We start from the raw sequence: 9,240 nt of genomic DNA, 5'->3' as shown, positions 1-9,240 counted from the left end.
GAAGGACTGGAAGATGCCTGGACCAACTGTGAGCCATTTCCCCTGCTGTGTTTCCAGCTGGGAGCCCTGGGGGTGAGCAGTGTGCCCCCTGCACGTGCGTCCAGCTGAGGTTAGGAAGCGACCCCATGGCGGCGTTCGGATTGGTCAGCTCTGCTAGACATAGAACCTCTCCAAGGGAGGTCACGGCGTCCACCCTTCTGCCCCAGCACCTGCCCTGTGCACTTTCTCAGTCTGCCTTACGAGTGCCCTAACATCTTAGAACTCATGGCATTTTCTCCCTGGGGAAGCCTAGCCCCTTCCCTCGGTCCTGCCCCCTCCCAAGTGCCCACACTTAGGGCTGGGGAACACTCTGAAAATCAAATACCTCCAGGGTCTACTTGCTGGAGGTGGGTGGTGGTGACCTCGGAACCTCAGACTCTAGCCCCCCAAGCCCTCGGCCTGTCAGGCCCACTCCCGGGAGGGGCTGGGCACACTGGTAGGGGTGGGGGCGCAGGGGGGCATTGTCAGGGAAGCAGCCAGCTGCCCGACTGGGAGGCAGGGAGGCCTGAATAGCTTCACAGCTCCGCCAGCCTCACTGAATGGGGGCTTGGCCCCTCCCTGGCGGTGGCCCGGAATAGATGACATTTTCATTGCAAACTAACAAGGGGAGAAATCCAATTACCTTACAAAGGGGCTCCTGAAGGGGCCTCACAGCCTAGGGAGAGAAGGGGAGGGGAAGATCTCCGGAGAAGGCCGTGTGTGTGTGTGTGTGTGTGTGTGTGTGTGTGTGTGTGTGTGTAGGGAGGCTCCCATCCAAGCCAGGAAGAAACAAAGCCCTCAGACCCAGGAGGCCTGGGGGATAGGTAAGCAGGCAGGAGAGTAGAACTGGGGGCTTTTAATTCATTCCGATCTGCCAGAGGGTTTGCCTGGGAAGTTCCAGGTCCCTGGAGTCTCTGGGCAGCCAGGCCTCCATTTTGGAGCCACGTGGGTGGTGCAGGAGCTGCCCCAGCTCCTTCTGGGCAAGCCCCAGCCTCTCTGAACCCCCCTCTGCACCCATCACACCGGGCTCTCCCAGACCTGAGCTATCTGGTACCCACGGCACACTTTCTGTCTTCATTGCATCCACCTAAACTATTAATCCTTTCTCTTTAAACTTATTTATTTTTTTAGAAGATTTTACTTATTTATTTATTATAGACGCAGAGAGAGGGAGAGAGCGAGCGGGGGAGGGAGAGAGAATGTTGAGCAGGCTCGGCGCTGAGCCCGGAATTCGATCTCAGAACTTGATCTCGGGACTCGATCTCCTGACCCTAAGATCACGACCCTAACTAAAACCAAGAGTTGGACACTTAACCGACTGAGCCATGCAGGTGCCCCTCTTTAATCTTATTTAAAGTGTATTACTGAAGCTTAGTGTTTAAGAGGTAAAGTTTATATCCTAACTGCAAATAGAGAAAGTGGAAGTTAATTCTAATAACAAATGTAATTCAAACACCCCAATGCTGTTCAACCTCAGCTAGTTAGTGGGGCGGCCAAGGGCTTTGGAGCTGGAAGCCCGAGGCTCTCTGGAGGTGGGTGTTAGCCAGTGCCTGCAACAAACCCAGGCTTTTCCTGGGCTGGATTCCAAATCCCAGGGGATTAGGAGGATTAAAAACGAACAGTGGCCTAAGCAGGATTGCGCCTCTAGGCCCTCGCAGGCCTGGCCCTGGGGCAGTGGCTGGGCTGGCTTCAGCCTGGCTGCCCTTAACCGTGTTTTGCCCCACTGCTGAGTGGGAAATAGGAGCAAAGGGGGGACCTACTGCATTATTGGATGGAACTGCTTTCTGTGCTCACTGGGGTCCCAGGAGGTGTGAGGAGCCTGGGGGTTGGGAGGAGGATGTTGGTCCCAGGGCAATCAGAAAGTCCTGTTCCTCACCCCCCTTTAGACTTGGGAGAAAGGAAAGCAGACCCTCTTCTGCAAGAAAAGAATTTGCTTCCTCCAGCCCTGCCAGAGCAATTCAGCTTGCAATAGCCGGCCAGCCTCCCGCCGCACAGTGCGCCCCTCTGTGGCTCCCTCCCTGTCCACTTCTCCCCATTCCCAGCGGATTGAACTCTCTTGCCCAGAACACGTGGATGGGGGTCTCCAAGGCACAGGACCTGAAGGCGTGGGGGATTCAGGATTTTAGAGGTGTCCTTGCCAATATCCTCTCCAAACCAGAAACACTGCTTGCTTCTCCTAACCCACGGGGGCATTCTAGAAAGCTTTGCCCCCAGAAGAGTTCACAACATAAGAATGGGACAACACACCTTCACTGGTGGGGGCGGGGGCGGGGTGTGTGGATTTCAGCAAACTGGGTGCTGGTCACTGACCAATCAGGGACCACTCTGGGCTTTGGAGCCTTCCTGCTCCTCCAGACCATCTCCACCTTCAAAATGGTGGGCCAGGGGAGATTTGGGAGTTACAAGTTTGAATGAGAGACCCAGGACACCCGCACATCTTCAGGGGGCTGTCCAGTCGGTCGGATGCTTGAGGAGGGAAGCAGAGAGCGAGGTCCAAGGTGGGGGTAGTCTGCACAGGCTGAAGCAGGCAAGGAGGCTTACAGAAGGTGAAAAGAGAATTATCATAGTCGATAAAGCAGGAGCCAGCATTTCCTCAGTACGTGCCGGCACTTCGGAGGGCCCAGCTCCTCTACCCTTCCCTGCTCTAGGAGGTAGCTGAGGCCGGTGACCGGCTCAAGAACACCAGCTAGTCAGGGCAGCGCTCGCCCTGTATTTCCTGGCCCTCTACCCATTTCCAGTCCCTATTCTTCACCTCCTTGTGGCATTCGAGCCGGTTGAAAGCCTTGCCTTTTTATACTCAGTCTTTCTTGGCTCCAGTCACCACTGTCTCCTTGGCTTCCTCCTACTGCCCTGAGCACGCACTGTGCATCTTCCTTTGGGCCATGCCCAGGCCTCTGCTCCCGGGGTTGTGCATATGCGTGTGTACGTGTGCACGTGTGTGTGTATTTGGTATGCATGGTCCCTAGACTACAGGTGCCTTCTGCAGTGATGGAATTTTGCAGTGTTGGTCCCATGCATTGAATGTGCCTTGGGTTCATTCCTTATGCTTCTCATCTGCAACCCGTCTTGTTGTTTTAATATTATCTCTTTCCTGACAGCCCCCAAGTTATTTCCATCCCTGACAAATCCCATGGCCTCTAGGACACATCCACCTGGATGTTTCAACTCCAAAACACCAGAGACCATCAACGGAACTCATGTTCCTTCCAAACTGTCTTCTCCCCATGAAACTTTCTGTCCCAAGCTCCCAAAATGGAAACTCCTGGGTCTTTATTGACCCACTTCTGCCCTGACACCTCTGATCCCCCTCTCTGACCCAGACCCACCTCCGGCCCACTGTCATACTACCCCCACATCCGGTGACCGGCGTGGGTCTGCCTCTTAAATCTCTCTGGTATCAGCACCCCATTCCTGACGTGTCCATCATTTCACACCTGACGGAGGCAGGCTCCTAACAAGCGTCACTGCTTAGTCATTCTGCAAAGGGAGCCCTCCTCTAACTCAAATCTTAGCATAGAAATCTCCCTCCTAGAGAGAAGATGGTACCAGAAGCAGAGGCTGGAGGGATGTGGGGTCACAGAGCAAGGAATGGGGCAGCTTCTAGAAGCTGGAAAAACCGAGGAAACCCCTAGAGCTTCCAGAAGGAACACAGCCCCACCAACACATTCTGGGCTCCTGACCTCCACAGCGAAGTGGACCTGTCTTCCTAGGAAAAGCTGAGCCCACCACTTCCTTAGGAAGATTCTCCAAGATCCTTCCAAGAGGGACAAGCTGATGTCATAATGATTCAAGGGCACTGACATTAGGTGGGTGACGTGAACACGAGGGGACGGTGACAGTGTCAGTGAGAGGTCCCAGCACCAGCCCTGCGGCTCCAAACAACCACTGAAGCAGAGACTGGGCGGGAAGAGCTTCCCGGACACCTGTAACACCAGTTCCTCATCCCCTTCCTCATTTCAGCTGGTGGTTACTCCTTTCTTCCCATTGCTCTGGCCAAAAACCCTGGGGTCGTGGCTGACCCCTCCTTCTCTCGCACCCTATCAACACGGGGGACTCTAGTTGCCTCTGTGGTCACAGCAGATCCTTCTGCAGAGCACCCTGGTTCAAGCTGCCATCCTCTCTCACCTCAGTCACTGCCAACGGCCCCCTAACAGGCCTCTGCTTCCACCTTGCCCCTCTTTCCACCTATTCTCCATGCTGTGGCCAGAAAACCTTTTCCAAGTGCAAACCTGATCACAGCTCTGCCTGAAACCCTGGAACGGTGCCCCACGTCCCTCAGAGTAAATCCCAAGTCCTTAGAACGGCTACACACCCCACAGGATCCAGCCATCCTCCCCTTGTCTCTGTGGCCTCCTACCCGTCCACCTGACTTTCACCGGCCTCCTTGCTGTTCTACAAATGGGTCAGGCATGCTCCTGACTCAGGAATTTTGCTCCAGCTGAATTCCTTCCCCTCCTTTCATCCTTGCAGCTCCTGTCCTCAATGAGGCTACCCTGATGAATTGTGTCCTCGCCTTCCCAGAAAAAAAAAAAAAAATTTCCCTGCTAAAGATTTCCATGCCCTTCCCTCATGGAAACTCACGTTACTTGCTCTCTACCGGCTACGTCCACTTGCTTGTGTACCCTCCACCCCACTACAAGCCCTTGTCTAAACACCACTAGTCTTTGCATATTCATTCATTCATATGTTCATTCATTCATTAGTTTAGAACCTTTATTTTCCATCAACCTTATTTCCCTTTTCTGTTTAAGAGTCTGTAGAACAGCGTAAGACCACGCTGTTGTTCCTCCCCTTTCAGTGGCCTGAGCAGTGGGAGCGGCAGAGCCATCATCAGTGGCCGGCTGAGCGCTCCAGTCTTCCTCAGGTTGGACAGGTACACAGGGTACCTGTGCGCCTTCAGACCAGTCTGAGACCCTGGGCTGGGTAGCGGTAAATTCAGCAGCTGGGGCAGTCCATTCACCCTGAAACTCCCCCTGGCTCACTGCCTTCTCAGCAGCGGCCTGCTCTTCCTCTTCAGTCTGTCTGTAGGAAGAGAGATCACGCAGGAGCTCCCATGGGTGTTCACGGGAGATGGTGCCATGCCTGTGCAGAACTTCTCGGCCGGCGTCCACATCAGACCCGCTGACTGAGCTTTCTTATTGTTGCAAGGCATGGCAATGTCCATGTAGCACCAGGGAGAGTCTGTTCCACAGAGCCATGGTAGGTGGGTCAACATAAGGTGCCTCTGTGAGAGGCCAGTGGTCAGCCCTGGGACCAGTAACCACAAGAATACACCAGGGAGGCTGCCTGGATCTGGTCGGTGAAGGTTCCAGAGGTGAAGTGGCCCACAGTAGGAGTGGCTCCGGTGGTAGCAGCAAATGTCAGCACAGCTCGCTGGCCGGTATTCCTGGGAGATACAGTGCTCATGCCACCTGGATTTTCAGTGGCAACAATGGCGAGAGCTGCCAGCGGAAGTTTCTCCCAGGTCGTCTTCAGATTTATGATGTAGATGCCATCACTTGTCCTTTTGCAGATGTACTGCTCCACATGGAAGCCAAGGGTAGTGCCACCCAAGTGGGTTCTTGCTGCAAGGAATTTGAGGACATCTTCCTCCTTCATTTGCAGGATATCAAGGGCTATGGACCTTGTGAAATTTCTCTCTAAGTTATGACAGGAACCCAGAACAATGTTGTATGGACCCCTCTCTGGGTATCATGGGAAGGTCAGCAAATATTTTTTTGATGTCACCTGTGAGTCAGACTGTGCTCAGCACTGGGAAACACAAACATGAGACAGACCCTGTCCCTGCCTTCATGAAGGGTAGAATCTAGTGTCTGCCGTCACACATGCTATCTGCCATGCCGATATCCTCTTTTCCATCTGGAAAATGCCTACTCATAAATAAATCTTATATTTTCTTCCCACGCACCAATGGATCTTCTTGTATACCCCTTAGAGGAGACACAGTGCACTTTGAAGACACCTGGACCAAGACCTAAAACAGCATGTAAATAGTCATATTTTTTTTGGTTGACTATGACAGAAAATGAATCAAACCAGTAGAAAAGGGAACATATTGGATCACATAAACAGAAAGTACAGGGGTTCAGCTAGCCTCTGAGACTGCATGGACTTCACTCATGTTGCGAGGACTCCCTCTGGTCTTCGCCTCAAGCCTTCTGCCTTGATCTCTTTTACTGGAGAGGTGAAAAGAGGAGGAGGATGTGTCCACAGGAAACTATAGGCTTGTATCAATCCAGACTGACAAAGACTCAGGGAAAAGCTATCCTTCTTAGCATCCATGTAAAAATCTTAGGCAAGGGATGTGATTGGCCCACCTTGGATCATGTAATCATCCCTAAACCAATGACTGAGGCAGGGAGATTAAGAGCTCCAATTGGCTGGGCATGGGCCACTCATCACTGTTGCCTAAGGGCAGGGCCCTATGATTGGCAGCCCAAGTGGAACCATATAGAATAGGGAAGGAGCAGTTCTTGAAAGGAAAGCAGATGTTAGACAAGGAGGAGGGGAATGATGTGGGGCAGACCAAAACAAAATGTCACTACAGCGAGGGGGCAGAACTACATCCCTGATCCATTATTCTGTCCATTGCACCACACAGCCTGGCAGCTAGATGATGAAATAGAACATCCCTCAGAGCACAGGTATGATCCTAAAATGGTCCAGGTCCTCATTGTTGCTCACTCTTGTATAGGAACTGCTCATGGCAAAACAGGTCCTCACTCCTAATGTTTCTTTCTAGACTTTTCTCAGTCATAATGGAGTAACAGGGATGGACTTACCTAGAAAACTGGACAAAACATATGATACAACAATTTTTAGACAATAAAAATCAGGCAACTCAGGATTGTGATCTTTGATTAAAAGGAAACAAATGAGAGAAGCCCTATGAGAGATACTGGAAGGGTCATATTTCAACAGTGGGACTAAACTAACTCCAGAATAAAGGCTACTCTAGTCTTACCTTTAAAAAGCTTTAAAACAAGCCTCTGAAAGATCATACTGGTCTCTTAATGGCACACCAGAATAAAGTCCAGCCCTCTTTAGTGGACTACCAACCAAATCCAGTACTCAACAACATAAATTTACATTGCATCCAATCAGGAATGACTAGAAGTGCAAAGAAGAAAAAAAAAAGGTTACTCTTAACAAGGAGAAAAAGAAATTAATGGAAATATATTCAGAAATGACAGAGATCTTGGAATTAGTATTCAAGGATATTAAAATAACTCTTACAAATACACTTATGCTCAATGATTTGGAAAAAAACAGGAACATAATGAAGAAAGAAATAGATGATAAGAAGACTGAATGGACTCCTAGAGATGAGAAATATAGTATTTGAAATGAAAATTTCACTGGATGAGATGAACAGCTAATTAGACACTGATGAAGACAAGCTCAGTGAACTTGGAGACATAGCCTTAGAAACCGTCCAGAATGAAGCAAACAGAAAAAAAAAGTTTAAGAAAAATACCAACAGAGTCTCAGGGACGAACAGACAATATCAAGTAGACTGACATACATGAAAGTGGATCCTCAGAAGGAGAGAGTGGAGACAGGAAAAGCATTTGAAAAAGTAATGAGCAAAAGTTTCAATTTTTTTTTTTTTTTTTTTTTTTTAGAGAGTGAGAGAGCACGAGTGTGGTGGGAGGGGCAGAGGGAGAGGGAGAGAGAGAATCTTAAGAAGCTCCATGCTCAGCATGGAGCCCGAGTCAGGGCTCGATCTCACGACCCTGAGATCATGACCTGAACCAAAATCAAGAGCCAGATGCTCAGCCAACTGAGCCACTCAGGTGTCCCCAAAGTTTTGAATTTGATGTAAACTATAAATCCGCAGACCAAAGAAGCTCAATGAACCCCAAGCAGGATAAACGCAAGTAAAATCACACCAAAGAATATTCAATCAAATCCCTGAAAGCCAGCAATAAAGACAAAATCTTGAAAGCAGAGAATGAAATAACAAAAACCAAAACAAAACATGCCCCCAGGAACAAAGATAATTACAGCGGACTTTTCATCAGAAACTACGCAAGCTGGAAGATAGTGAAGCAACATCTTTAAACTGCGGGGGGGAGGGTGGAACCCTGTTAATCTAGAATTCTATTCCCAGAGGAAATATCTTTCAAAAATGAAGATGAAATGACTTTTTTTCATACAAATAAACGGTGACAAAATTTGTTGCCGGCAGATCTGCTCCATAAGAAATGTTATAGAAAGTTCCTCAAGAGAAGGAAGATGATACCAGGTAGAGCCTTGGACCTACACAAAGGAATTAAGCGAGCAAGAGCTGCTAAACATATGCATAAATACAAGATATTTTGAAGATAATTTTATGAAACAACAATAATAATGTTATATTTGTAGATTTATAATATCCATAGAAAATGTCTGACAACAATGGCACCAAGGGTGCAAGGGAGAATGGAAGCGTAGTGTTATAAAGTTCTTACGTTGTATGTGAGATGGTATAATGTCATGGATGGCAGACGGTGATAATGTGATAAGGATGTCGTCCTTAAGCGATCGCTAAGATAACAAGGGTAGCTACGAAGTCAAAAGCAGAGATAAAATGGAATCTTAGTATTTCCTTCTGTGTCTAATGAGCCCCCTTAACGTGCCACACCCAGTCTCTCTGCTCTTTCTCCCTCGTTCTGCTCAGAATACTGAGTGGCTTATCTGATAGATGAGTCAGGCTTGAGTGATCCAGCCCTTTTATCTGCCTGCAAGGTGCACCCATTTTTGCTGTGCTCTTGTGGTTAGGGGAGGCTAGTGATGGTGCAGGACTGCCCGTGAGTTCGTTGGTAAATCTAATTCTAGGTTTCCATGTTAGGAAGCCCATTTGCCCACAGCCATGAGCCATGTTCTTAAAATCAGCTTCATCCATAGTAAATGTAAAATTTGGTCTCTATATGCCTCGCGTCTTTGTCTAATTTCTTACTTGGTTTAAAAATCTGTATTTGTGGAGATACTCCCCCCTGCCACAGACCACAGTGGGTAGCTTGTCGTCAAGTCCCTTATGGAGCAAGGGCGCTAGACCCCTCCCCTACCTGCCTTGTGTCTTTGACCACAGGGGCTTGTACACAGATTCCCAGAACAGAGAGGGAGCAATGGTGGAAAAGGTGAAGAGGAAATACTCGGTTGCTGGACCCTGGGCTTATAGAGGACTGAAGGTGCCTTCGGTGAGCCTGGCAGAGAGGGAGGCGCTTAGCTTTGCTCCCT

The 9,240-nt window shown here is 49.4% G+C and overlaps 1 pseudogene; it reads right to left on the bottom strand.

Moving 5' to 3' along the window:
* Positions 1-687: 687 nt before the first annotated feature.
* Positions 688-6,345, bottom strand: LOC103668006 (annotated as a pseudogene).
* Between the last annotated feature and the right edge of the window lie 2,895 nt (positions 6,346-9,240).

Source organism: Ursus maritimus, unplaced genomic scaffold (assembly GCF_017311325.1).
Source record: "Ursus maritimus isolate PB19 unplaced genomic scaffold, ASM1731132v1 scaffold_7, whole genome shotgun sequence".
NCBI lineage: Eukaryota > Metazoa > Chordata > Mammalia > Carnivora > Ursidae > Ursus > Ursus maritimus.
This window is presented reverse-complemented; position numbering and strand designations above follow the sequence as displayed.